The sequence below is a fragment of the Scyliorhinus torazame genome, chromosome 7 (assembly GCF_047496885.1).
Source record: "Scyliorhinus torazame isolate Kashiwa2021f chromosome 7, sScyTor2.1, whole genome shotgun sequence".
Classification (NCBI taxonomy): domain Eukaryota; kingdom Metazoa; phylum Chordata; class Chondrichthyes; order Carcharhiniformes; family Scyliorhinidae; genus Scyliorhinus; species Scyliorhinus torazame.
This window is the reverse complement of record NC_092713.1, coordinates 204,067,101-204,093,759: the sequence shown is the minus strand read 5'-3', so window position 1 is coordinate 204,093,759 and position 26,659 is coordinate 204,067,101. Positions and strand designations below refer to the sequence as shown.

Below are 26,659 nucleotides of genomic sequence, written 5' to 3'. Positions count from 1 at the left end.
GGGGGGGGGGGAGGAGCGACAGAGATTCATCTACCATATCTCCGAGGACAGAGATAAAAATATCAGTTTGAAGCTCAGACCTTCAGGGACTTGCTTAGGCGGGCAGTTGGGATGAGTAATGCTTTGTTTTGATAAACTGATCCATTCTGTCAAGCGCTCTTCAGCCTGATAAAAACTTGCCTTGGCTGCTTAAATCTGAAAAGGCGATTTCCTTCTTGCAATTTACGGGAGATGGAATTACATTAAATAAATCCATTATCGATGGACAGTGTGTCGTTTTGGGACCTTGAAGAGTTTAGTCATTGCTTGGCGCTGCAATATAAGCTGGACCGCTAGAGCCCCTGCACCCTCAGCAGAAAGCCCACAGTCTCGGCACACAGAAAGCCCCTTCCTATTTGCAAAGTGCAAGCCGAATGAACTCAGCCACTTCCTCCCCAGCCACGGGAATGCTGCAGGAGATGTGGGGGAAATGTTGCAGAAGCCACTTGGAGAAAAGGGGAAAGTGAAAGGCAGTCAGGAAAGAAGAAAAGGAGAGAAAAAGAAAAAGAAAGAGCAAGAAAGATAAAAGTGGCGGAGGAAAGGGTGATGTCATATTATAAGTAGCATTGAGAATTGTCATTGGTCGAAAAGCCTGGCTTCCAAGTCCCACACCAGGACTTGAGTACGTAATTTAGTGTGAAAAGCCAAAGGAGTACTGATGAGATGTTAATCTGAGACTCCGCCTGTTCCAATAGTTCAGGTGGTATTCAAAGAGCTGACGGCTCTCCTGGTGCCTTGGCGGACATCTCTCCCTCAAGGAACACCTTCGAATCAGACAACTGGTCAATCATCTCATTTGTGGGAAGTTGGCATACACAAAATGGCTGAAATTCTTGCCTAATTAATAGCTGCCACTGCACTTCAGATGTAATTCATTGCTTGTGAAACACTTTGAGATCTTTATGAGAGAAATGGGGCGTGATTCTCCGTTTGCCGACGCCGAAATCGCGAAAGACGATTGGGTGGAGAATAGTTTCCGACGTCAAAATCGCAGCGGGCGCCGGTTTGACGTAAATCACTATTCTCCGTCACCTAGACAGCGGTGTCAATGCATACCGGAATGCACGTACAGTGGACAATATTTGCATATAATTAGCGTGCCTGACCCAATATTCTCTGGGCCACCGCAATTCTCCGCCTCCGATGGGCCAGGTTCCCGATGACGTGGTTCACTTGTGCTTTTAGAAATTGTGAAACCGGCGTGGTAGCTGCTGAGGGAGAGAAGGGGGGGGGGGGGGCTACGGAAAGTGTCCAACCTGGCCATAATTTGCGAACAGTTGTGCCACTGGTCGGGGTGCATCTGCCAGGGCTGGGGAGCCGGGGGTGACCAGGAGGTGGGCTGTGGGGTCAGGGTGGATGGAAACGGAACACCATTGCCGCTGCTGGCAAGGCAGCCATGCAGCTGCTCATGCCGCTGACAGTCTACTGTGAACCTTGGGCCAAGGGGCATACAGGTGTGTCCCCCAGGCCACCCCCCAGGTGTATCTGGCCCCAGCCGACCCATCAATGGGATGGGCGCATTCCAGCACAACCAGTGCCATCTTGTTGGCTATGATGTATGTGTGTGTGGATTGTAATGTCTATATGTGGCTGCAGCTTGTCAGCCTCCCGAGTGTCAATCATGAACCCGGCGAATCCCGCACCGTTTTCCATTGGAATGGATTGTGTTCCACGTGGCACTGCTGCTAGCCTCTTAACAGCAGCGGAAGCCATCCAGGTTTGGTGAAAATGTTGCTGTCGTGAAAGTCCACAAATTCTATCTCGGCATCAAAGCTTGGGCTGGACTCTCCGATTTTGAGGCTATGTCCGGAGCAGTTGTCCAGTATTACGACCAAAAAAGCAGCGCTGCCCCCACACCGATGCCCCTCCCTCGGAGGGGCTTGCAGCCGCGCCATGTAAACCCCCCCCCCACCACCCCCCCTGCTGGATCTCTGCACCCCGATGCTGAACTTGCGGTCGGCGCGAGGGCAGAGAATACATATCCCCGCAAGAAATCGGCACCGTCGCCGGTTCCCCGATTCTGCGGGCCCCGAAATGCGGCGTACTTGGGGAGTATGCCGCACCACCTGGGACCTAACTGAAGCCATTGTTGAGGCCCACTCCACCATCCTCCGCCCCCGACCGACCGAAGTTCCGATGGTGTGGAACTAATGTGCTGGCCCTGGTCGGGGGGGGGGGGGGGGGCGGGCAATCGAGGGCCGGGGGGGGGGGGGCCTTTTAGGCGGCCGGCAAATGCTTATGCAGGTGTTGAGCGACGGGCGCGTGGCCGATCGGGGGATTTATTTTTTGTGTCCAGCTCCGCGGTCCGAGTCCGGCATGGAGCACAGCGTGGCTGCTGGAGGCCGCCACGGTGCCTCCGAACTGGATGTGCGGGGGCCCGGATCTGCAGCAAAGGCTGCGAGATCTACTTCGGGTCCCTGCGAGCTCCCTGCAGGGCTAGGAATTTGTATCCCTTCGATGCCAGTTTTTCGGGCGTAAAACCCCACCGTTTTGACACTGGCGTAGGGACATAGTCCCAATAATGGAGAATCCAGCACCCACCCCCCGGCTTCCCTGCAGATACGGACGGAGAATTGGCGGGTGGTGACTGCGCATGCGCATCCCGCCGTCCTGTGGCGGTCGCGCGTACAACATGGTGCCGGCCACGCACGGACCCGGCCTGCAAGATAGTGCCTCTCTGTAACCCCCCTCTCCACCTCTGAACCACCCCCACCAGACACCCAGCTTTCGCCGAAGACCACCCCCCCCCCCCACCCCCCGGCCATGGGAATGGCTTCCCCCCACCCCTTTCGATTGTGGCGGCCCTGGATACAGTCCGCAACCGCCAAGCGAGGTTGACGAAACCTCAGAGCACAAGTGATCCACGCCGTCGGGAAGTCGGCCCATCGGAGGCGGAGCATCGGAGGAGGGCCTTCAGGTGACATCCTGAGGCCGTCCCAATGATGTACGCCGTATTCACCAATGATGCCGTTTTGGAGGGGGTGGAGCATCCGACAACAGGCGCCGCCCCCAATTTTGGCGTCAAAACGGATTCTCCGGCCAATCGCCGAATGCGATTTTGGCTTCTGCAATCGGAGAATCCAGCCCTTACTCTCCGGAATGGAGAATCCCACCAATTGTGTCTCAGAGAGAGGAGGGTGATATATCGTAGTGATGAAAATAAATTTTGCACATTAAATGGGCAGCACGGTAGCACAAGCGATTCCCCACTGGGACAGGGTCCCAGGATTGATTCCCGGCTTGGGTCACTGTCTGTGCGGAGTCTGCACGTTCTCCCCGTGTCTGCGTGGGTTTCCTCCGGGTGCTCCGGTTTCCTCCCACAGTCCAAAGAAATACAGGTTAGGTGGATTGGCCATGGTAAATTGCCCTTAGTGTCCTAAAAGGTTAGGAGAGGTTATTGGGTTACGGGGATAGGGTGGAAGTGAGGGCTTAAGTGGGTCGGTGCAGACTCGATGGGCCAAATGGCCTCCTTCTGCACTGTATGTTCTACGTTCTATGTTCAATTCGCCCTCCATGAAAAGGATGCACATTTCTAATCAGCATCTTGATGATTAAATATTTTTTTAATATAAATTTAGAGTGCCCAATTCACTTTTTCCAATTAAGGGGCAATTTAGCGTGGCCAATCCGCCTACCCTGCATATTTCTGGGTTGTTGGGGCGTAACCAACGCAAACACGGGGAGAATGCGTAAACTCAACACGGACAGTGACCCAGAGCCGGGTTCGAACCTGGGACCTCAGCGCCGTGAGGCAGCCGTGCTAACCACTGCACTGCGGTGCTCATCTTGATGATTAAATATTGACAGGTTGAATCAGCTTGATCCAAAGGTTGCTTAGGGGAAGAAAGAAAGCATTTCTGACACCTTGGGACATCCCACAGTGTTTCATGGCCAATGACGTACTTGGTGTAGAATTGACACTTCAGGAATTATGGCAGCCCATTTGGGAACAGCAAGGCCCCAAAATCAGCAGCAACATACATGACCAAATAATCTGCTAGTGGTATTGATTGAGTGATGTCACTGGCCAGGACATGATCTTCATGATATCTTGGAAATCCTCAGCACACAAAGCCGTAATTTTAACACCTCACCCTAAAGATTCAGAGTTGATGCTTTGGCATTAATCTCCAGTCGTTGTATAATGGGGACAGCAGAGCAGTTGCTTCTGATCGTTTCTCCAGCATGGAGCTGATGCTGCAGATCTCCACGGTGTAGGGCCAGCTTTACGAATGAGATCTCCTCGAGGCTCATGCGGCTGTTGTAAAAGTGCAAATGATAGAGTGTGTGAGCTGGAATAATCCATTTTTTTATATGACTTTAGGGCATACCTTTCATCTCTGTGATTTTCAACACATTAATACCAAGGAAAAACATCAAGGATCCTCGTAAATTGGGTTTGAGCAGGCCAATAAGAGCCCAAGGCAGAGAACGAAAAAATCTTTCTACTGAAAAGCAACTGATGATTTTGTATGCAGTAAAGTCATTTCTCGGAGCCACCAAGGGAGAATTTATAGTTTATCTCTTGCAGTTTGAAGTAATTTTCATCATGAGTGCTCAACATAGAACGAATCAGAATGTTTCTATGAACCGTGGGTTGATGGGGGGGGGGGGGACCCAATCTTCTATATTTTGAAATACCAAGGAGATAAATGGGAATCGGCAAGTGTGGAAAAACAACCTGCACCTCAAGGGCACCTGGAAGGTGTTCAACCAGGTATTGGGTCACGTTGGGTTATTTTTCAAATGTCTTTGGTGGTTGTGTAAGACAGACAATAGGACCATTATGTAAATGTGTGACTCTAATGTCTATTTTGGGCCCACTCTGCTAGAAAGGCTTATGAGGAAGTTTTGGCCTTCCTTCAGCATTCTTCAGTGGTCACTTCCAAAGACACTGGCAGCTCACCCAAATGATGTCAATGAGGCCTGAGACCTCAAGTCCAAAATTGGCATCCTTGATGAAGATACAAATGCAATTTGAAAAACTCACTGTCCAGAATAGTAAACAAACTCCTCCATTTAAAAAAAAATCATTTATGGGATGTGGACACACTGGCTGTGCTAGCATTTGGCATCTATCCCTAACTGCCCTTGAACTGAGTGGTTTGTTAGGTCATTTCAGAGGGCATATAAGAATCAACCACATTGGGTCTGGAGTTGTATGTAAATCAGACCAGATAAGGATGGCAGATTTCCTTCACTCCAGAACATTAGTGAACAGGTGGATTTTTACGACAATCAATATTGGTTTTTTGGTCATCGTTAGATTTTGAGTACCAAGTTTTTCATTTAAATTTCACTATCTCCTGTGGTGAGATTTGAACTCTAGTCCCCCAAGCATTACCCTGGGTCTTTGGATTACTGATCCAGTGACAATACCACTATGCCACTGCCTGTGTTGCAGTCTTTTGATGGTGCCTGCGGCAATGAGATGCAAAATGGGGGAAAAATACAGCCTTATGCGGATGGATGAATATTCGGACTTTGTTTTGATTTCCTTTCGTTATCTGAGCCAGTGCTTTCCCATGTTGCGACTGGGATGGGAATAGTGGGCATTTTATCTCACCCCATTCTTCCACAGATTGGACCATTAGTTTAAAAGTTTAATTTACTCACCAAAATGGCCAATAATTTGCCTTCGCTATTGTTAGACTCAAAATAAAAGAGTCTTTAACCAGGCTTCTTTCAATAAGCTCATAATGATTGAATTATTATTGTAATAACCCTCACAAGACCTATGGGGATGATGCAATTGATCCCCCCGTGGGGCTCGTAGAGTATGAGTTCACCCACTGAATGGCGAAGGCCTAGCAGCTGGGGCTTGTGAAGCCGGCCAGGATTGGGACCGACATGATCGGTAGTCCTGGCTGGGATTTATATGCTGTATGCTGTGTTGCAGCCTATACTTTTGTTTGCCTAAGTAAGCCTTAATTGTTTAACCTTCTCAGGACTCCCAAGGATATTATAATTATAAAACACACATTTTTTAAAACAAGTCGCAAGAACTGGTTAACACACAATTTGTAATCTGAAAGTGTATCAATCTATCCCTCCTGAAATACCCCCAAAACACACAAACATACACACATGACACACACATACAAAGGATAAACTGATAGGGGTTTCTGCAGAAATGGGTGGTTGAAGAATGGACGTTATTGAAAAAGAGGATAAAGTTTGTGGGGTTTCCACACTGTTGATCGAGGGCCCTTCGTGTGAAGACAGATCGCTAATCATAGCAGAAGCCATGAGGTTCTTACCAATGGACCTTTGGCATGGAGGAAATTAGAACTAGACCAACCTTTCTTGTCTCAGCCTCTTGGATTTCCAAAGACAGACAAGTTCCACTGAGATGAGGATTCTCAGCTGGATACTGATTCAGCCAAGGCAAGGAAATTACATGCTGGCAGCTTTTCACTTTGTCAGTTCAGTCCCATTTAAGTTTTTTTTTAGAGCTCAAAACTAAAAACTCATCTCCGTCAGGTGACTTCTGGTAAATCCTTTGGCCTTTGTCTTTAAGTAGATTTTTCTCCACACCAATTAAAGTAACTGCGGTGCAAACAAGCACACAGCTCTTCCCCCTCTCAAGTACCATGCTGATCAAGTGATTTCTTGGAAAGGGCATGCTTGCTCCCAATCCAAAGGTGAACTCATGACCTTTTTAAAAAAAAATCCAAGTGTCCAAATAATGCAATATCACTCCAGACTTTAAAAAAAAAGTTCTTGAAAATATGATTTCCCACCGTCTTTGGAAGAGTGAATGTGTGTGACATATTGTACACCTGTGTGACATATTGTACACCTGTGTGACATATTGTACACCTGTGTGACATATTGTACACCTGTGTGCACATGACTGCTCAGGCAAATGATTCCCTGGTTCTTCTATCATTTTATCAAGCATTGATAGGTTCTCTCAAAATGGCTGTGACATAGATTCCCACTATACACCAACTGCAAAAGGCCTGACTAACGTTTCCCACTAAATGATGAGTGGGGCTAAGTAGATTGATAAATCTTCTCCCACCCTCTGCTTTTACTGAAGGAGGTGATATTAGGGAGGCAAAGGTGTTGGATCTGAAGCAAACTATTACCCTAGTTCAGTGGCATTCCATTAAATACTTGTTATTCAAAACTGAACATTAATCCACAATGTTGTTTAGAGTGGCCTGTTTCAATCTTCTACATAGCCCATATCGAATATCCTGGCCCAGTTGTGAAGAACTAATGCTTGTGGGATGGTGTAACAAAGCCATTCTTCTAGTATGGAGTTTCACCTGCCAAGAACCAAGACTGGGAAGTGAGATGCTCTCCTGCTATCTGAGGGTAGGCAGTGGTGTAGTGGTATTATTGCTGGACTCGTAATCCAAAGACCCAGAGTCATGTTCAAGGGACGCGGGTTCGAATCCCATCATGGCAGATGGTGAAATTTGAATTCAATAAACATCTGGAATTCAAAGTCTAAAAGGTGACAATAAAACCATTGTCGTAAAAACCCGTCTGGTTCACTAAGGTCCTGTGGGAAGGAAATTTTTCAACCTTACCTGGTTTGACCCTGATGTGACAGATCCACAACAATGTGATTGACTCTTAAATACCCCCAAGGATGGAAAAAAGAATTCTGAGATCCCAGCACTCAGTCCGCTGAATCTGCAGTGCAAATTCCTACAGCTGGCCCTTTAAAGTAGAGGAGCTGGCTGCTGGCCAGAGCTGAAAACAGGATAACAATGGAGCTGAGGCGGACACCGGGATTCATCAGCTGGGCCTATACTGGAGCGACAGCTCCATTCCTCAGTACTGCCACCCTTCATCAAACAAGCACGGAAGGTCTGAAAGTCACATTTGAAAAATTGTACCTCTGGCACATTTGAGCAGGAGATATCAAAGGCCTTAGAATTGTTGTAGGCATCAGTGAATTTTTCCATTGCAAATCAAATTCTGTGACATACTTCATGAAGCTGAAACATAATCAAAAACAAGCCAGTGTGAGAATAAAAGTTTTTCCTCAGCAGCCCTTCACCTCCCCCCCCCCCCCCCCCCCCCCCCCCACCCCCTCACAGTCTTAACTTAGTCTTTACTTTGAGGGGTTTTGCCTTTTAACATCCACAGTACCATCTGATGTCATTCCTCATTACCTTGTGCGTCAAGTCAATTTAATTTAGAAAGCTGTAAATAGAGAAATGTAATATTCAGGACATTCATGAAAGGACAAAATAATTAGAGGCCCAAAAGCCTTGACAGCAGTAGTATCACTTAAGCACTCTGATACAAGCTTTGAATTTAATTCTGGCTGAACAACACCAGCTGTACTCTTCAAGATTCATCCTTAGTTCAGTCACTGGCAAAGGTCAGTCGTGCAATGGGCCATCACAGTGGTGGGCAACCTGTGATTGGGGGGCCACATGCGGCCCATCAGGATTCTGAGTGCGGCCCATGAGACATTCTGTTGTCATTCGTAGAGTTGCCAGATTTCACTGGTTTCCATCCGCGTAACTTTTTTCCCATCGGTATAGCTGAAGTGATACACACACAAAGTAAGGGCACGTGAAGTAAGGCGCGTGCTGATCCTCACAACATTGACTGTGAGAAACGTGCGCTCCCTCTGCATCCATAACATAAATATTTCCTTCATTTTTACCACTTGAAATTGATGACAGTTCTATTAAGGTATGAATGATTAAGCATTTTCTGTAACTTATTATGAAATATTTGGCGTGTATTAAACGTATTCAATCTCATTGAACGGCCATGGTTAATGAACATTCACGAGATGAAGGAGGGCCACTTACGCAGCCCACTCACTCGCCTAGTTTCTCATTACTGGGCCATCATGTTGGGGCTTGGACATGCCGTGTCACCCAATGGTGAGATGGAAATTTGTGCCCATAACGACCAAATTGAATTCCTGACAGCAACTGTACCAATTCAACAGCGTTCACAGTTCAGCTGTAGCATAGTTTAGATTCAGGGAAAGCTCCCTTTGCACGATCCCATCAAAAGTTCCCAGGTAAGGTACCACACAGCTTAGATCCAGGGTAAAGGTTGCCACATAACTTAGATCCAGAATAAAGTTTGCCTCTACACTGATCATTGAGTGGTCAGGTACTGCTTTCATGCCTTTATATTGTCTGATCAAGTAATCCCAAATAGATTCACAGCATACAGTTCAACGTGGTTTTCCCAGGTCAGGTACTGTACAGATTAATGAGCTAAAGTCATTATACTATTCAACATTAAACACAAAAGAACATTCCATTAAGCTTCCTCTACACTGCCTCAACAGGTGATCCATGCCCTCTCCACTCCTTAACATGTTTGACAAAATAGTGGTCCATAGAGGGTTAACAATGAAATGTGCTTTCTTTGACTTCCAGATCTTTCCTTTGTGAAGATGGAACTGAATGTAGCAACTTTAAATGAGTAGGTATCATTTACAAAAGTTTATCCTGATGGGTCCAACATTACACATATATTCAAATTGGGCAAAATTTGCCTTTTTAGAAATTTGCCTAAGTTTATCTAAATTGGGTTCGGCTGATATTAACATTTGACTCACTATGAAATCCTACCTCAAAATGTTTGAGGGCATTACCAGCAAGACAAGAGAGCGAAGACTTCACTGTGCATCTGATATTTACCTACATCCAATAATTTTAGTGCTCAGAATATGGAATGAAACATTAACAGTTTCCTTTGCTCATGACTGCTCTAATATTTAAAATGCTATCATTAATAGTCCATTAAAATAAATCCACCTGTGTAATATTCTCATGCAGACACAATGAACTGGGTTTATTCCTACTTCTTGGGCGGCATGGTAGCACAGTGGTTAGCACTGTTGCTTCACAGCATCAGAGTTCCAGGTTCGATTCCCGGCTTGGGTCACTGTCTGTGTGAAGTCTGCAGATTCTCCCTGTATCTGCGTGGGTTTCCTCCGGGTGCTCCGGTTTCCTCCCACAAGTCCCAAAAGGCCTGCTGTTAGGTAATTTGGACACTCTGAATTCTCCCTCAGTGAACCGAACAGGTGCTGGAGTGTGGCAACGAAGGGCTTTTCACAGTAACTTCATTGCAGTGTTAATGTAAGCCTACTTCTGACAATATCAAAGATTCTATTATTGTATTATGCGGGCAGCACGGTAGCATAAGTGATTAGCACTGTGGCTTCACAGCTCCAGGGTCCCAGGTTCGATTCCCCGCTGGGTCACTGTCTGTGCGGAGTCTGCTCGTTCTCCCCGTGTTTGCGTGGGTTTCCGCCTGGTGCTCCGGTTTCCTCCCACAGTCCAAAGACATGCAGGTTAGGTGGATTGGCCATGATAAATTGCCCTTAGTGACCAAAAAGGATAGGAGGGGTTATTGGGTTACAGGGATAGGGTGGAAGTGAGGGCATAAGTGGGTCGGTGCAAACCCGATGGGCTGAATGGCCTCCTTCTGCACTGTATTTTCTATGTTCTATATATTATGCTATACCGCTCCTATATCCTTAACACTTTTCAATGGGTACAGCCTCACATTTGCAGGCTAGTCTATATTCCTGGGTTTCATTGTTGAAATGGGAGAGACTGTTGATTTGGAAAATTGACCTTTCACCACTGCAGTCCAGTTTGGAATCTCTCAAATAATGGCCTATGTGAAATTAGCTTGACGTGTATCAATTGGGAACAGGCCGTTAATAGCAAATGCTGCACCGCTCAGACTGGGAAGAGTCACACTGGCACATTGCAAGCTGGGTCTTTGAGGGATATCCTGCCTTCACCTCACCAATCACAACATTCCTCATGCTGGTGAAAAATGTTTCAGGGAACACTTTATAATAGCATGCACAATCCCAATCTTACTGAAGACAGAGATTCCCATCCCAAGAAGAAGCCTCCAGCACCTGGGATCACAGTTTAAACCATGTTATAGAAGCACCATGGGCAAGTACTGCCCTTTTAATGCTGCTGTAGTTTCCCAACTCTCAACATGGAAATAGATCCAGTTAAATTTCCATTCCTAGGTGTTATAACCTGCCTGCTTACCATTGGCTGGGGACTAATGACAATCGCACAATCCTGTGGGAGTATGAACTTCCCCAATGAGGGGGGCAGAGAAATCATTAGCAGACTCCCTGTATAAATAAAGCTGGCCAGTTTGGAACCAGCAGGAAGAAGTAAGCGAGGTTGTTGTTGTTGTGTATATATGTTATTGTAAATAAATGTTATTTCTTTGTATCCTTGAAACTCGTGCTGGATTCTTCGTGGCCCTCACAAAACTAGGTTTCTATGTAAGTGGTATAGGACATAGCAACAGGAGTAGGCCATTCAGCCGTTTGAGTCTGTTCTGTTCAATTAGATCAGGGTTGATGTGCAGCTTAATTCATCCACCCACATTGGTTTTGCAGCCAATTAACAGAAATGTATCAATCTCAGTTCTGAAATGTTCAATTGACCTAGCCACAACAGCTATTTGGGGAGAGAGTTCACCACCCTTGAGTGAATAAATGCTCCCTCAAATCAATCCTTAATGTGCTAGCTCTAATTTTATGATTTTGCACCCTTGTTCTGGACTCTCATACCAGAGGTTGTCAAATCCTTTAATCATTTTAAACACCTTGAATCATTCCTGGGATGTTGGCGTCACAGGCAAGACTAACATTTGTTGTGCCCTCTTGAGATAAATGTAGATGCAAAGAGGCGATGATGAACACATATAAAAACCTTAAGGATCCAGTTTGAGTACCGTGTGCAGTATTGGGCCACACACTATGGGAAGGACATTGATGCTTTAGACAGTCCAACACAGATGCACTAAGATGCTGTGTGGTATGAGGATATAAAAATAAAAAGATGCACCAGAAAAATAGGTTTTCCTACTGGATCAAAGCAGATTATGTCATGATACAGGGGGAACAAATGCTTACATTTGTGAGAGGATAGTAAGTAGGAAGATCAAAATTGATAACTTTAGATAGTTGAGGGGGTCATAGATACAAGACTAAATGTCAGAGATTCACAATGTTATCAGGAGAAGTTTCTTTACCCAGATTGCTGGGAGGTTGTGGAATCCACTTCCAGGGTCATTGATTGAGACAGAAACTATACCAACATTCAAGGTTAGATTAGATAAGTGGATAAAGGAAAAGAGATATGGGAATAAGGTACATAAACAAGATTAGACTATTTGCTTGTGCGGAGGGTAAATGCCAATATGATTGGTTGCGCCAACAGGCCTTTCTGAGTTATGATTTCTAAACAGTCTTTATGAAACAATCACATTGTAGATTGTTACTTCAATATTTTACACAAGAGAATGTAAATCATCATTTTAAACTTTAACGGCATCATCTTGTATCAGTTCTGGTTCACTATTGATAGACTTCTTGCCTCTCGGTCACAAGGTTCTGGGCTCAAGTCCTGCTCCAGGGCTTGTGCACAAATCTCAGGGCTGACACTCCAGTGCAGTACTCAGGGAGTGCAGGACTCCGAGAGTGCTGTACTGTTGGGAGATGCCATCTTTTGAATGAGATGTTAAAACGAAGCCCCATCTGTCTGCTTGGGTGAATGTAAAAGATCCTGTGGCTCTATTTCAGAGAAGAGAAAGAGAATTAGCCTCCTGGGCCAGTGCTTATCCTTCAATCAACATCACAAAAAACAGAATATCTGGTCATTATGACGTTGCTTTTCGTGGGAGCTTGTTGTGCCCAGGTTGACCTTAATGTTTCCGATATCACAACAGTTACTATACTTCAAAAATACTTCAAAGCTCTGAGGTGTCAGGTGGTTGTGAAAAGTGCTTCATAAGTGCTTTTTAATCAGGTAAAAAAAACAGCTGTGGAGGATGATATGCTTGGGCAAGGATGCGTTGCAAACACATTCATACAACTTTGCTACAGGTAGGGACCAAAATAATTTTTCCCTCGTCCTATGTTACATTTGGGAAGGTGGAAGTGTTGTGGTGCATTACCTGCCTCTGAGCCAGAAGCTCTACATTGGGGGGTTCAAGCCACATTCCAGGACTTGATGGCCATAGAAGGTGACCTTATTACATTGCCAAAACAGGGTGATTATCAACCTGTCAGTCCTTTCAATTTGCCCATTGCAGGCGATGAGAGCAGGACAGTCACCTGGTCAGTCATGTTTGCTGTGGCGTGGTGCCCCACAAGCTTTAGTCTCTGGTGACAGGTTAGTGATCTGTGACAGGAAAATCTAGCTGTGGAAACAGACAGAAGAATGTGCTTTGTCTGCCTCATGTGTCATAAGACATGGCAAAGTCTGGTAAGTCCTCTTACACAGATACCAGCTTCAAGCCTTTTGGTTCCAGCTCTCCCATCTCTCTATGTCCTGGAATCTGGTTGATAACTCTCAATTGAAACAGGCTTTTGAACAAGATTGAGATAGCATGTAACACCTGACCATCCTTAATGATGAATGGTTGTGTAGAAGGTAAATCAGAAAGCAGAATAGCCTTTGTGAAAAAATGAAAACAACAAACTGTCAGGAATTTTGGGGGAGAGCATATCATGAAGATTCTATATATCCAGAAGATTATGCCCCAAGGGCGGCACGGTGTCAAAGCTGTTAGCACTGCTGCCTCACAGCGTCAGGGACCCAGGTTTGATTCCAAAGTTGGGTGACTGTCGGTGTGGAATTTGCACATTCTCCCCATGTTTCTTCCAGGTGCTCTGGTTTCCTCCCGCAGTCCAAAGATGTGCAGGTTAGGTGGATTGGCCATGCTAAATTGCCCCTAAGGTTAAGTGGGGTTATGGGTTGCGGGGAAGTGGGCCTAGGGAGCGTGCTCTTTCAGACGGTCAGTGTGGACTTGATGGGCCGAATGGCCTCCTTCTGCACTGTAGGGATTCTGTTTGTGAATGTAATGCAATCTGCTCTCTGCTGAGAGTGCAGAGGGTTTCAGACTGAATCTGAGACAAAGGCAAGCAGGCAGTGTCAGAGCCTAGCAGTAACAGGCCTCAGCTCTGATGGGAAGCAGTCAGGCAAACAGATGGTTTCTCCCGGGAGACTCATGGGGTGATGACTATAACAGTGTCCTGTCTCCTCAAGGGGGTGAGGGGAGGAGACAATGTAAGGTAATCTGAGACAATGGGATCCAGGAGCATTCTGCATCATGGCAGCAGGTCAGTGCAGCATCATTACACTAATGGATCAGACCTGACGTCTCAATATTTCTCTCCACCACGAAACGGCGAAGACCCGACGTTCCATTTTAAAAATTAGACAGAAAATATAGTGTTCTCATTTGAAGCTGCCTGCTGCACTTTCTCAATATAATAATGAGAGGGAAACCTAACAAGTGCTCTCACATCCCCAGAAATAGTTTCTACATTTCTGTATACTAGTAATTGTTGGATTCTGTTCTATCAGAACAATTCACCTTCCTTTTTAATTGAAATATTTATCGATTTTTCTCATTAATTACAGTTACTTCTCCAGCCTCGAGGATCCCAACCTTCTGTTGCATTGTGGCTCCCGGCTAGACACATACCATTCACCAATCAAACAGCCCCCTTTTCTGACTCTGTTGCTTTGTTACGAGGTTACCGGATGCTTTGCAGGTCGCAAAGCTCTTCAACCCGTTCATTACCCATGCAGCCCACTGTCTTGTCTCAGTCCTGCCCCTCTAACAAAAATCTGTCAGGCATTTTGGGGGAGAGGTTTTCATTGTGAGTAGCAATGAGAAATAGGACCCTGCTTCATTATTCTCCTGCCTAGCCGAGGGGAATTACGTTGCCCTGCGGAACTGCTCTGGTTGTGATTAACTCAGTGCATGCTGAGAGATAAAGATTGAGTTTTACAAATCTAGATAACTCAGAAACACACCATTCACCAATGTATCCATCAGCAAGGTCCAACAGGGCATTTTGCAGTAGCCTGGATTCTTAGACTTTATAATTGCACTTTTGGAACATTTCACACAAAGTTTCTGGAAGCACTTGCTGATAACAGCACAGTGAGACCAATGGGTTCTTGGTGAACTGCAGGATCAACAGTTTTTCTGAACAATTAGTTAATGGAAGTTGAAAAATAAGCAGATCTGATGGACTGAGAGGAAGGTTTTACAGATCCAGGAAAATAATACAAATACTGAAAAAAGATCAGTGTGATCTGGAACCATCCAGCTTTCAGGCAAGTTGTTGATATTCTAATGTGCCACGATGGAGAGGAACAATGGTACTCCATTTTAATAATCTCTAGATCCTGATTTGCTCTACTGTAAGATATTACTGGTGTTTTGAATAACTAGATTTTGCTAAAACAAAATAACAGTACCTAACGATGCATGCCATTATTAACATGCAAACGTAGCCAGCAACCTGCAGTGAGGAAGATTTTGACAGTCTATGATGTTGTCAATTACCACAGTGTGATGAATGTAGAAATTGTTGTATGTTATATTTTATATTTTGTTGCAGTCACGTTATTAAAAACCCTGGTTTAAAATCCATACAGGCAGTGGGTGCAATTTAAGTTTTAATAAAACAGAGTCTGTTCTGGGTGGGAATCATGGGGTCATTCTTGGTGCTTATAGCGCCGGGAATGACCCCGCTATCGATCGGCACTCTGATTTATTTTTCAGCCCTTGACGGCGTACGTACCGCTGAGGCCGCTCTTAGCTGCCTATCCTGCACTGAGGAGCTCTGACGGGCAGAACGCCTCAATGCAGGATGAAATCGGGCCGCCATTTGAAAAAGATGCCTTGATCTCTCAACCCCCCAATGTGACCCCCAGATCCTCCCAATCCCCAACTCATCTGTTGGGGGGTCCTCGAGTTCCATCACCCCCCCCGCACTTCACCACATACTTGCAGGGCACCTCTGGGCCCGATCCCTGGCAGCTTTGCTCCTTGGCACTGTCAGCCTAGCACCATGGCAGTGCTTTATCAGCCTGGCAGTACCACCTGGCACCCTGGCAATGCCAGGATGACACGCAGGTGGCACTGCCAGGGTGCCCAGGTGGCACCATCAGAATGGCAGGGTCAAGGTGTCTGGGTGGCATCAACAGTGCTAGGGTACCATTCTGCCAACCACCCAGGGGCCTTCAATTGCCTGGGAGACACTCCAAGTGCCGGTATGCCTGGGGGGGAGCACCAGAGGTCATCCCCGAGTGAGTTGTCACCATCCTCCATCCCATGGACTGTACCCGCTGTTACTCCCAACCCTGGGCCTGCACCCCGTGTGAGGCAGGTAGGTATCATGGAGTGTGGGGGGGGGGGGGGGGGGGGGGGGGGGGTGGGATGCGCAGGGGTGGGTGTTCATGGGAAGAGTGGTCAGCCAGGGTGTGGGGTGCTGGGGTTGAGATGTCCATGCCGCTGGCCAGGCCCCCTAGTCAGTGAATCTGGAGGCAATTAGAGCGTCCCATACATGCCAGGCCCTGGTGCACACATTGTGCAGCCAACCATGCCTGCTCTTGGCTCATGTCCTGCCCATCCTTGCCCTCCCCTGCATCCTCGGGATTAGACAAGGGCTGACATTCATCCCCCTCATCCACCACGTCGCTCCTCTGCTCAGCGATGTTGTGCAGGACGCAGCAGGCCGCCAAGATGTGGGAGACTCTCCCAGCGCTATACTGGAGAACCCCTCCAGAGCGGTTCAGGCACCTGAAATGCATCTTCAGGATGCCGTTGCACCGCTCGATCACTCTCCTGGTCGCAGAAGGGCATAGTTGTAGCGGGTCTTCGCGTCAGTCTGTGCCCTCTGGATAAGCATCATCAGCCACAGAAGCAGTGGATAACCTCTGTCTCCCAGGAGCCAATCACTCAGCCAGTGGGGCACCTCGAAGAGGTCAGGAAATGTCGAGTGTGCCAAGATGAAGGTGTCAAGCACACTGCCCGGGTATCGGGCGCAGACGTGCATGATGTGCATCTCGTAGTCACACCAGCTGCACGTTCATCGAGTGGAACTCCTTTCAGTTTGTGAAGTCCGGCCCGTCATGGGCTAATGCTGGTAGGGAGACATGCATCCTGTCGATCACCCCCTGGATCCGGGGCATCTTGGCGATGGCGGTGAACCCCGCTGCCCAAACATCCTGGTGGCTTGCTCCATGTTGAATTTGATGTGTTGTAGCGACCATGCATATAGAGCCTCCATGAGAGCATGGATGCACCTGTGCATCGAGGTCTGTGAGATCCCAGACAGGTCCCCACTCAGCACCTGGAAGGACCCAGTTGTGTAAATGTTCAGGGTGACCATCACTTTGGCGGCCACCGGGAGTGGGTTTCCTCCCCCATTCCCCACGGTGTAAGGTGCGACATGCCTGGTCCATCAGGCCCTTGAATGACAGGCCCTGCCGGTACACACGAGACAGTTGGGTTACTGCCCTCGATGCTCTCCGGCAGACTCACAATGTGGTTCTGGCAACATGAATGGTTTTCCTGGTCCTCCACTTTTTCCTTGAGCGCTCCCTGTGTCGGCAACATCCTTGCCACCTCCGCTTCGAATGAGGCGTTTCAGTCCCCTCGCCACCCCTTCGAGCTTCCGCACCATCCACTTCCTGCGCCTCCAATCGCTGGAGGGGCCCGGGGCATCTGAGACCGATGCTATCACTGTCACCATCATTTCCAGCTTGATCCCGGCCCTCTGCTTCAGGAGCTCCTGCATTAGGAGCTCCATCCACTGGCTTATTGGCGGGTAGTTAGGTGTGATTGTCGGGGACCCTGCTCGGTCAGCTATATTAAGCTCTTCCTTGCTCCGCATGCCCGCCGCCCCGGCTTTACTCTCCTGACTTCTGCTAGTTTTACCATCTCTTCAGCCCCTTAAATGGCTTGAGGGCTTCTCTATGTGTCTATGATGATCATGGAAGAGGTTGGGGTTTTTTTTTTTTTTTGCTAGCTTGGTAGAGTATTTTCGGGCTAAACGTGCCGAATTCCAAATTTCCAGAGGGAGAGCCACCTTTCCTGCCCTCTCTCTGTCTCTCTCTCTCTCTCTCTCCCTCTCACCGTGATGTCCTTCTCAGTTGTGGTGAGTGAGCTGACTTCTCCCAGAATCTTCCTCAGTTACTTTTCACTACATGGTCATTAATGACGCAGATGCAGAAGGTTGGGCATAGGAAACTACCCTGAAGAACTTCTGCAGAGTTGTTCGGGGACTGAGACAATATCATTCCAGTGATCTTCCTTTGTGCTAGGTATGGCTCCAACCAATGGAGAATTTCCCCCTGACCTGCCACACTCCGTCAAATAACCACCCTTGTCACTCTCACCTTAGTCCTTGAGTTCATCTCTTTTGTCTATAGATGACCAAGTTTGCAATGATGTCGGGAGTGGAGTGACCCTGCGGAGAATATAAGAAATATATTACTAGGGCAGCACGATGGTGCAGTGGTTAGCACTGAGACTACGGCGCTGAGGACCCGGGTTCGAATCCCGGCCCTGGGTCACTGTCCGTGTGGAGTTTGCACATTCTCCCCATGTTTGTGTGGGTTTCACCCTCACAACCCAAAGATGTGCTGGTTAGGTGGATTGGCCATGCTAAAATTGCCCCTTAATTTAAAATATATATAACTGTGTCAGTGCCTGCATTGTCATTTCAACAGGTAGGGACCTTATTTTTAGGTCTGCCTTGTGTTGCTCCTGTTATGTTCTTCTGTACACTTCGTTGAACTAAGATTGGTCCCTTGGTGATGTGCCATCAATTCACTACAAGACGATGAGAACGAGTGAACATAGGCTTTATTAGCCAAGAACCTGCCTGCCTGTGACTGCTGTAACAATGAGCGCCACCCACAGACGGCAGGTCTATATACCACCCTGGGGGGGCAGAGCCAGAGGCAGAGCCCACCAGAGTTCCAGTACAATACATGGAAAGACATCATATTACCATTCCCTGGCCATAGGCCACAGTACTATACAGACTACTTATATTATGGTGAATACATTCACCACATTCACCCCCTGTTAAAAATGAAGTCCAGCGGGGGTGAAGTGGGGTCATCATACGTTTAGTCTGTCTGGAGGCCGGATTGTTCTTTTGGACCTCCTCAGCTCTGGCAGTGCGGCGGGTACGGGCGTTGTAGTTGTTGACTCCGACAGCGTGTTGGCTGGAGGTTCGGTCTGGTGTGTCGGCGAGGGTTGAGGGGTGGGGGTAGGCAGGTGGGTGGTGGATGGCGGCAGTGTAGGCACGGGACAGTACAGGAGCCCCGGGGGGGGGGGGGGGGGGGAGGGATTCGGGGGGTGGCGGTAGGCGGTGGGGAGGGGGGCGCGTTGACATGGGAACTAGCGGGCATCAGGTCCCGGAGGGAGACCGTATCTGGTCGTCCGTCTTGGTGCGCGACAAAGGCATATTGGGGGTTGGCGTGCAGCAGCTGGACCCACCCGACCAGGGGGTCGGTCTTATGGCTCCTCGTATGCTTCCGGAGAAGGGCAGGTCCCGGAGTTGTCAGCCAGGATGGAAGCAAGACCTCGGAGATGGACTTCCTAGGGAAGACAAACAAACGGTTGTGAGGGGTCTCATTCGTGGCTGTGCAGAGGAGGGATCTAATGGAGTGGAGCGCGTCGGGGAGGACCTCCTGCCAGCGGGAAATCTGGAGACTTCTAGACCGAAGGACAAGAAGGACGACCTTCCATACCGTCGCGTTCCCCCTCTCCACCTGCCCGTTTCCCTGCGGGTTGTAGCTCGTAGTCCTGCTCGAGGTGATGCCCTTACTGAGCAGGTACTGACGCAGCTCATCGCTCATGAAAGAGGTGCCCCGGTCACTGTGGACGTATACAGGGAAACCGAACAGGGTGAAAATGCTGTGCAGAGCCTTTATAACGGTGGCCGAGGTCATGTCGGGACATGGGAAAGCGAAGGGGAAGCGGGAGTACTTGTCAATGCCGGTCAGGAAGTATATATTGCGGTTGGTGGAAGGGAGGGGCCGTTTGAAGTCGATACTGAGGTGCTCAAAGGGCCGGGAGGCCTTTACCAGGCGGGCCTTGTCTGGCCGGTAGAAGTGCGGTTTGCACTCCGCGCAGACTTGGCAATCCCGGGTCATGGCCCTGACCTCCTCGGTGGAGAAGGGCAGATTGCGGGTTTTAATAAAGTGGATAAGCCGAGTGACCCCCGGGTGACAGAGGTCATTGTCGGTCATCTTGTGCGCTGGCGCATGTGCCGTGGGACAGGGCATCTTAGGGCTCGTTGAGCTCCCCAGGACGATACTTGATATCGTAATTGTAGGTGGAGAGTTCGATCCTCCACCTCAAGATTTTGTTGCTTTTAATTTTGCCCCGTTGTGCGTTGTCGAACATAAAGGCTATCAACCGTTGGTCGGTGACGAGGGTGAACTTCCTACCGGCTGGGTGGTGCCTCCAATGCCGCACCGCTTCCACAATGGCTTGCGCTTCCTTCTCGACAGAGGAGTGTCGAATCTCAGATGCGTGGAAAGTTCTAGAAAAGAAGGCTACTGGCCTGCCCGCCTGGTTGAGGGTGGCAGCCAGGGCGATGACTGACGCATCGCTCTCTTCCTGGAAGGGGATGGACTCGTCCACTGCGTGTATTGCGGCCTTAGTGATATCGTTCTTGATGCGGCTGAAGCCCGAGCGGGCCTCATCTGTCAGGGAGATTATAGTGGGCGAGATTCTCCACTCCCGCGCTGGTTGGGAGAATCGACTGGGCCGCCAAAATTTCCCGGGATCCTAGTCCGACGCCCTCCCACGATTCTCCCAAGCGGCGGGAACGGCCCAGTCACGTTCCGCGGGCCACAGGCCGGAGAATCGCCGGAGACACCCAAAATAGCGATTCTCCGGCAACCCCGCTATTCTCAGGCCCGGATGGGCTGAGTGGCCAGGCCAAAACGGCGGGTTCCCCCCCGGCTACGTCCACACCTGGTCGCTGCTGTCGGGAACAGTGCGGGAACGCTGGGGGGGCAGCCTGCCGGGGTGGGAGGGGGAGGGGGGATCCTGCACCGGGGAATACCTCAAATGTGGCATGGCCCGCGATCGGTGCTCACCGATCGTCGGGCCATCCTCTCTAAAGGAGGACCTCCTTCCTTCCGCGGCCCCGCAAGATCCATCCGCCATCTTCTTGCGGGGAGAACTGAGAGAGGACGGCAACCACGCATGCGCCGGCCGCGTCATCTTTGCGGCGCCGCCTTTACGCGGCGACAAGGCCTGGCGCGTGTAGATGACACGGCCTCGATCCTAGCCCATTGTCGGGGCCTGAATCGATCGGGATCGGGGCCGTTTCGCGCCGTCGTGAACCTCGACGGCGTTCACGACGGCATGGGCACTTCGGCGTGGGAGTGGAGAATCCCGCCCAGTGGCTTTGATAAGTGGGCGGGCTTTGGGGACCCACTGGGCATAATAGGAAAATAGCCCCAGGCAGCGTTTGAGGGCCTTGAGGCTGTGGGGAAAGGGAAGTTCCATGAGGTGGCGCATGCGGTCGGGGTCGGGCTCTAGGACCCCGTTTGCCACGACATAGTCGAGGATGGCTAGCCGGGCTGTGCGGAAAACGCACTTCTCCTTGTTATATGTGAGGTTGAGGGATTGGGCGGCCTGGAGGAACCTCTGAAGGTTGGCGTCGTGGTCCTGCTGATTATGGCCGCAGATGGTAACATTGTCCAAGTACGGGTATGTAGCCCGCATCCCGTACTGGTCCACCATTCGGTCCATCAGTCTCTGGAAGACCGAGACCTCATTAGTGATGCCGAAAGGTACCCTGAGGAAGTGGAAGAGTCGGCCGGCTGCTTCAAAAGCAATGTAGTGGCAATCTTCCGGGCGGATCGGGAACTGGTGGTAGGCAGACTTCAGGGGCGAAATTCTCCCCCAAAGGCGCGATGTCCGCCGACTGGCGCCCAAAACGGCATCAATCAGACGGGCATCGCGCCGCCCCAAAGGTGCGGAATGCTCCGCACCTTTGGGGGCCAAGCCCCAACATTGAGGGGCTAGGCCGACGCCGGAGGGATTTCCGCCTCGCCAGCTGGCGGAAACGGCCTTTGTTGCCCCACCAGCTGGCGCGGAAATGACATCCCCGGGCGGCGCATGCGCGGGAGCGTCAGCGGCCGCTGACAGTTTCCCGCGCATGCGCAGTGGGGAGAGTCTCTTTCGCCTCCGCCATAGTGGAGACCGTGGCGAAGGCGGAAGGAAAAAGGTGCCCCCACGGCACAGGCCCGCCCGCGGATTGGTGGGCCCCGATCGCGGGCCAGGCCACCGTGGGGGCACCCCCCGGGGCCAGATCGCCCCGTGCCCCCCCCCCCCCCCCAGGACCCCGGAGCCCGCCCATGCCGCCTTGTCCCGCCGGTAAATACCTACTTTAATTTACGCCGGCGGGACAGGCAATTTCTTGGCGGGTTGGCCCGCCAACCGGCACGGCCCGATTCCCGCCCCCCGCCCAATCTCCGGTACCGGAGACTTCGGTAACCGGTGGGGGCGGGATTCACGGCGGCCAACGGCCATTCTCCGACCCGCTGGGGGGTCGGAGAATGACGCCCCTGATCTGCCGTGGAGAACACCCGGTACTGTGCGATCTGGTTGACCATCTCCGCTATGCAGGGGAGGGGGGGAGGGGGTATGCATCAAGTTGCGTGAACCGGTTAATGGTCTGGCTGTAGTCCACAACCATCCGATTCTTTTCCCCGGTCCTGACAACCACCACTTCTGCTCTCCAGGGGCTGTAGCTGGCCTTGATGACCCCCTCCCTCAAGAGTCGCTGGAGCTCCGACTCATGTCTTGTGAACTGTACCACCTGCTCCTGGTGGCAACGGGCTTACAGTCGTTGGTGAGGTTCGCAAAGAGCGAAGGGGGGGTGACCTTAAGGGTCGCGAGGCTACATACAGTGAGAGGGGGTAGGGGTCCGCCGAACTTTAGGGTCAGGCTTCGGTGACTGCATTGGAAGTCGAGTCCAAACAGTAGGGGGGGCGCAGAGGTGAGGGAGGACATAAAGTTTAAACTGGGCGTACTCAGCGCCCTGTATCGCGAGGTTCGCGACACAGTACCCCCGGATCTGTATCGAATGGGATCCGGAGGCAAGGGAGATTGTCTGGGACACGGAGTAGATGTGGAGGGAGCAGCGCCTTACCGTGTCGGGATGGACGAAGCTCTCTGTGCTCCCGGAGTCGAAAAGACAGGGGGTCTCGTGCCCATTGACCTGGACGGTCATCATCGAATTCTTCAGATGTTTTGGCCACGACTGGTCGAGGGTGATTGCACCGAGCTGCGGGTCGTCTGCATGGTCGGAGGTATCGGGGTCACAAGATGGCGGCCCCCACGAGTCGCACGTGTCGGTTGGTGTTGAAGATGGCGGCCAATATGGCTGCCCCCATGGGTCGCATGTGTCGGGCTGAGTTAAAGATAGCGCCCCCCATGAGCTGCACGAGGCGGATGACGCATCTGAAGGGGGCGGTACCAGCAGGCACGCAACCACATTGTCGGGTCTGTGGGCCTGTGAGTCCGTGGATTGGGCCTGGTAAGCTTTTGACTTCGGGGCTTTGGATCGGGCCAGACAGACTCTGGCAAAATGTCCCTTTTTGCGGCAGTCACTGCATGTCGCGGTGCGGGCTTGGAAACACTGCCGGGGGTGTTGGCCCTGACCACAGAAGTAGCAAGACGGTCCCTCGGGCTGAACGAGCAGCCGCGCGGCACAGGCCTGGGATGTAGTCAGGTCTGGTGAAGGCCGCGTCTGTGGTGCCCACGAGGGGTTCGCTGGGTCTGCCGGGAATTCGGTGAGGTTCTGGTAGGCCACCTCTAATGAGGTGGCTAATTTTACCGTGTCCTGTAGATCAGTGGCCCCGTTTTCTAGCAATCGCTGCTGGACGTAGTTAGACCGGACCCAAGACACGTAGGTGTCCCGGATCATCAGCTTCATGTGCTCGTCGGCCTTCACATCCCTGTAGTTGCAGTTGCGGGCGAGTAGTGTCAGGTTCTCTAGATACTCGTCCAGCGATTCCCCGGCACGTTGTCGCGGGTAGTGAGGAGGTGCCACGAGAACACTTCGTTCACGGGCTTCACGAACTGTCTCTTTAGAATTGCGACCGCCGCTTCGTCCTCAATCATACCCGAGATTCGGTGGCTCACCCGGGCGTGGAGGAGGCTCAGATTGAGGGCGTCGGAGGGAGGCGTTTCAGAGGAGTCGAGGTAGGCCTCAAAACAGTGGAGCCAGTGGGAGAAGATTTCCTTAGCTTCTGCTGCTCGTGCATCGAGTTCCAGTTTATCAGGCTTCAGAGCGGCTTCCATAGTGATGTCTTTGGATAATAAATTGATGTACCATCAATTCACTACAAGACGATGAGAACGAGTGAACATAGGCTTTATTATCCAGGAACTTGCCTGCCTGTGACTGCTGTAACAATGAGCACCGCCCATAGGCGGCAGGTCTATATACCACCCTGGGGGGGCGGGGGGGGGGGGGAGCCCACCAGGGTTCCAGTACAATACATGGAAGGAGATCATATTACCATTCCCTGGCCATAGGCCACAATACTATACAGACAACTTATATTATGGTGAATACATTCATCACACTTGGTTTATTTATAATGGTGGGGTGAAGCATCTGCCGGTTCGTGAAGTTACAGATTGTATATGAATAGAATTCTGCTGCCACAGATTGCTCACAGTGCCTCATTTAGCTGCTAGATCTGTTCTAATTCTTTCCCACTGAGCACAGAGGTAGTGCCATATGACACAATGGAGGGTCCGCAATGTGAAGGTGAGACTTTGGGTGGGATTTTCCGGCCCTTCCTGCTGGTGAGATCTTCTGGTTCCGCTGGTGGAATCCTCCCACGGTGGGTTCACTGGCAGAGGGATGGGTGATCCACACAAGACAAGTAGACATTGGCAGGACTGACGGCCAATAGCGAGCTGCCTCCCCTGCCAGAAAACATGCCACGGGGCAGGGGGATGGAAAATCCCACCCTTTGTCCCCACAAGAACTGTACAGTGGTCATTCCTGCCAATACTATGGGTAGACACACATGGGACAGGTAGATTGTTGAGGACAAGGATACATATAGATTTCCCCTCTTGGTGGCTTCCTCACCACTTCAGTCCTTTGGGACTTTGCATAGTTGGCAGGGAACCTGTGAAATTCCAGGGTCACACAAGACACTATTCTCTGATCATCAATTTAAACTTGTTGGAAAATCATCTGCAGTGTACACTCACATTTTACAAACTCACATCTTCACTCAGAATTATCCCTTGAATTTACAAGTCATTTTAGGAACAGGAAAAGTCTATTTGTACCAGCAAACCCATACACTTTCATAGACAACGTATTCATGACAAATCCCTCAATTCAACCCCTTTCTCGCTCTCTCTGGAAATACAAGTCATTGCCTCTTTATCCTGTCCATTTCAATTACAGTCTGTGATAACTTAATCCAAACCTCGAGCATCCTTCGAGTAATCAAGTTTTTGCGCAATTTCCCTTTCAACTTCTAACTTCCTCATTTTTAACTTGTTATATTTGATGCGGCTTTGAACCTGACAAGATCAGTATTTGTATCGGCACAATTCTGTTTGGCAGAAGAAAAAAGTCAAAATGAATTAACATTAATCTTGTTTAGTTTCCCTTTTTCTAAGTTTATATTGAAAAATATTTGAGCACTGCTGGCATTATGAGAGGAAAGTTACTTAGTGGCATTACTTAGGTCCGGCAATAAGTAGATATGCAGCCAATAATCATCAGTTGTATGTTAATTCAGCTATGCTTGACTATTGGAGGGTATAACAGCTTTTGCTCAGTGAACCATATTTTCTTTTAAATCAAATTAAGGGGCAATTTAGTGTGGTCAATCCATCTACCCTGCACATCTCTGGGTTGTGGGGGTGAGAGCCACGCAGACATGGGGAGAATGTGCAAACTCCACATGATGTGGAGATGCCGGCATTGGACTGGGGTGGGCACAGTAAGATGTCGTACAACACCAGGTTAAAGTCCAACAGGTTTGTTTTGAATCGCTAGCTTTCGGAGCGCAGCTCCTCTGAAGGCTAGTGATTCGAATCAAACCTGTTGGGATTTAACCTGGTGTTGTAAGACTTCTTACCAAACTCCACACGGGCAGTGACCCGAGGTTGGGATCGAACCCGGGTTCTCAGCACCGTGAGGCAGCAGTGCTGGCCACCGTGCCATCCTAGTGAACCATTTCTGATTAACTATTGATGTTCATCCTCATTCCCTCCAGAACCTCAGCACATCATTTAGGCTGAAACGCTGGTGAATTATTGAGGGAATACTGCATTGTTGGATGTCCTGTGTAATGTTCTTTGATTTCTGAATGAGGATAGCTTTGAAGTGTAGTGTCTCGCAGAGAACATCAAGCGATGTATTGAACAAAGCTAATTTATTTACACTACAACTAAATAGATTTGATTTGCTTGCTAAGATATAAAAGATTGACTAAAATTATGATTCTAACTACAGAGCTCCTGATAACACGACTATTCACCACCTCGCCGAACAACCTACGCCCCGAATCAAGAGTATTACATGATCCACATGTATGCGTTTGAACGCCATCTAGTGGTTGGATGTTGTTACAGTAAATTGTTAACGCGTCATTATGCTTACCATGCATATATTGTCACATTCTGTTCCTGAGATATTGAACAAAGATTGTCACGTGGATGTTAAAGATTCTTCAGCACTATGCACAGAGTTCATCCAGTTTCTGTACCAACATTTCTTCCTCAATTAAAACCACCAAAATCAGACCAA

At 49.5% G+C, this 26,659-nt stretch overlaps 1 long non-coding RNA gene across 2 annotated transcripts in view; it reads left to right on the top strand.

The window, feature by feature from the left end:
- LOC140427429 (uncharacterized) overlaps window positions 1-26,659 on the top strand; it is a 59,583-nt gene extending 32,924 nt beyond the window's left edge. For both annotated transcript variants that reach the window (XR_011948485.1, XR_011948484.1), the window contains exons 2-3: window positions 9,414-9,459; window positions 26,366-26,659. This is a non-coding gene — a long non-coding RNA (uncharacterized lncRNA). The remainder of the gene's footprint in view (window positions 1-9,413; window positions 9,460-26,365) is intronic.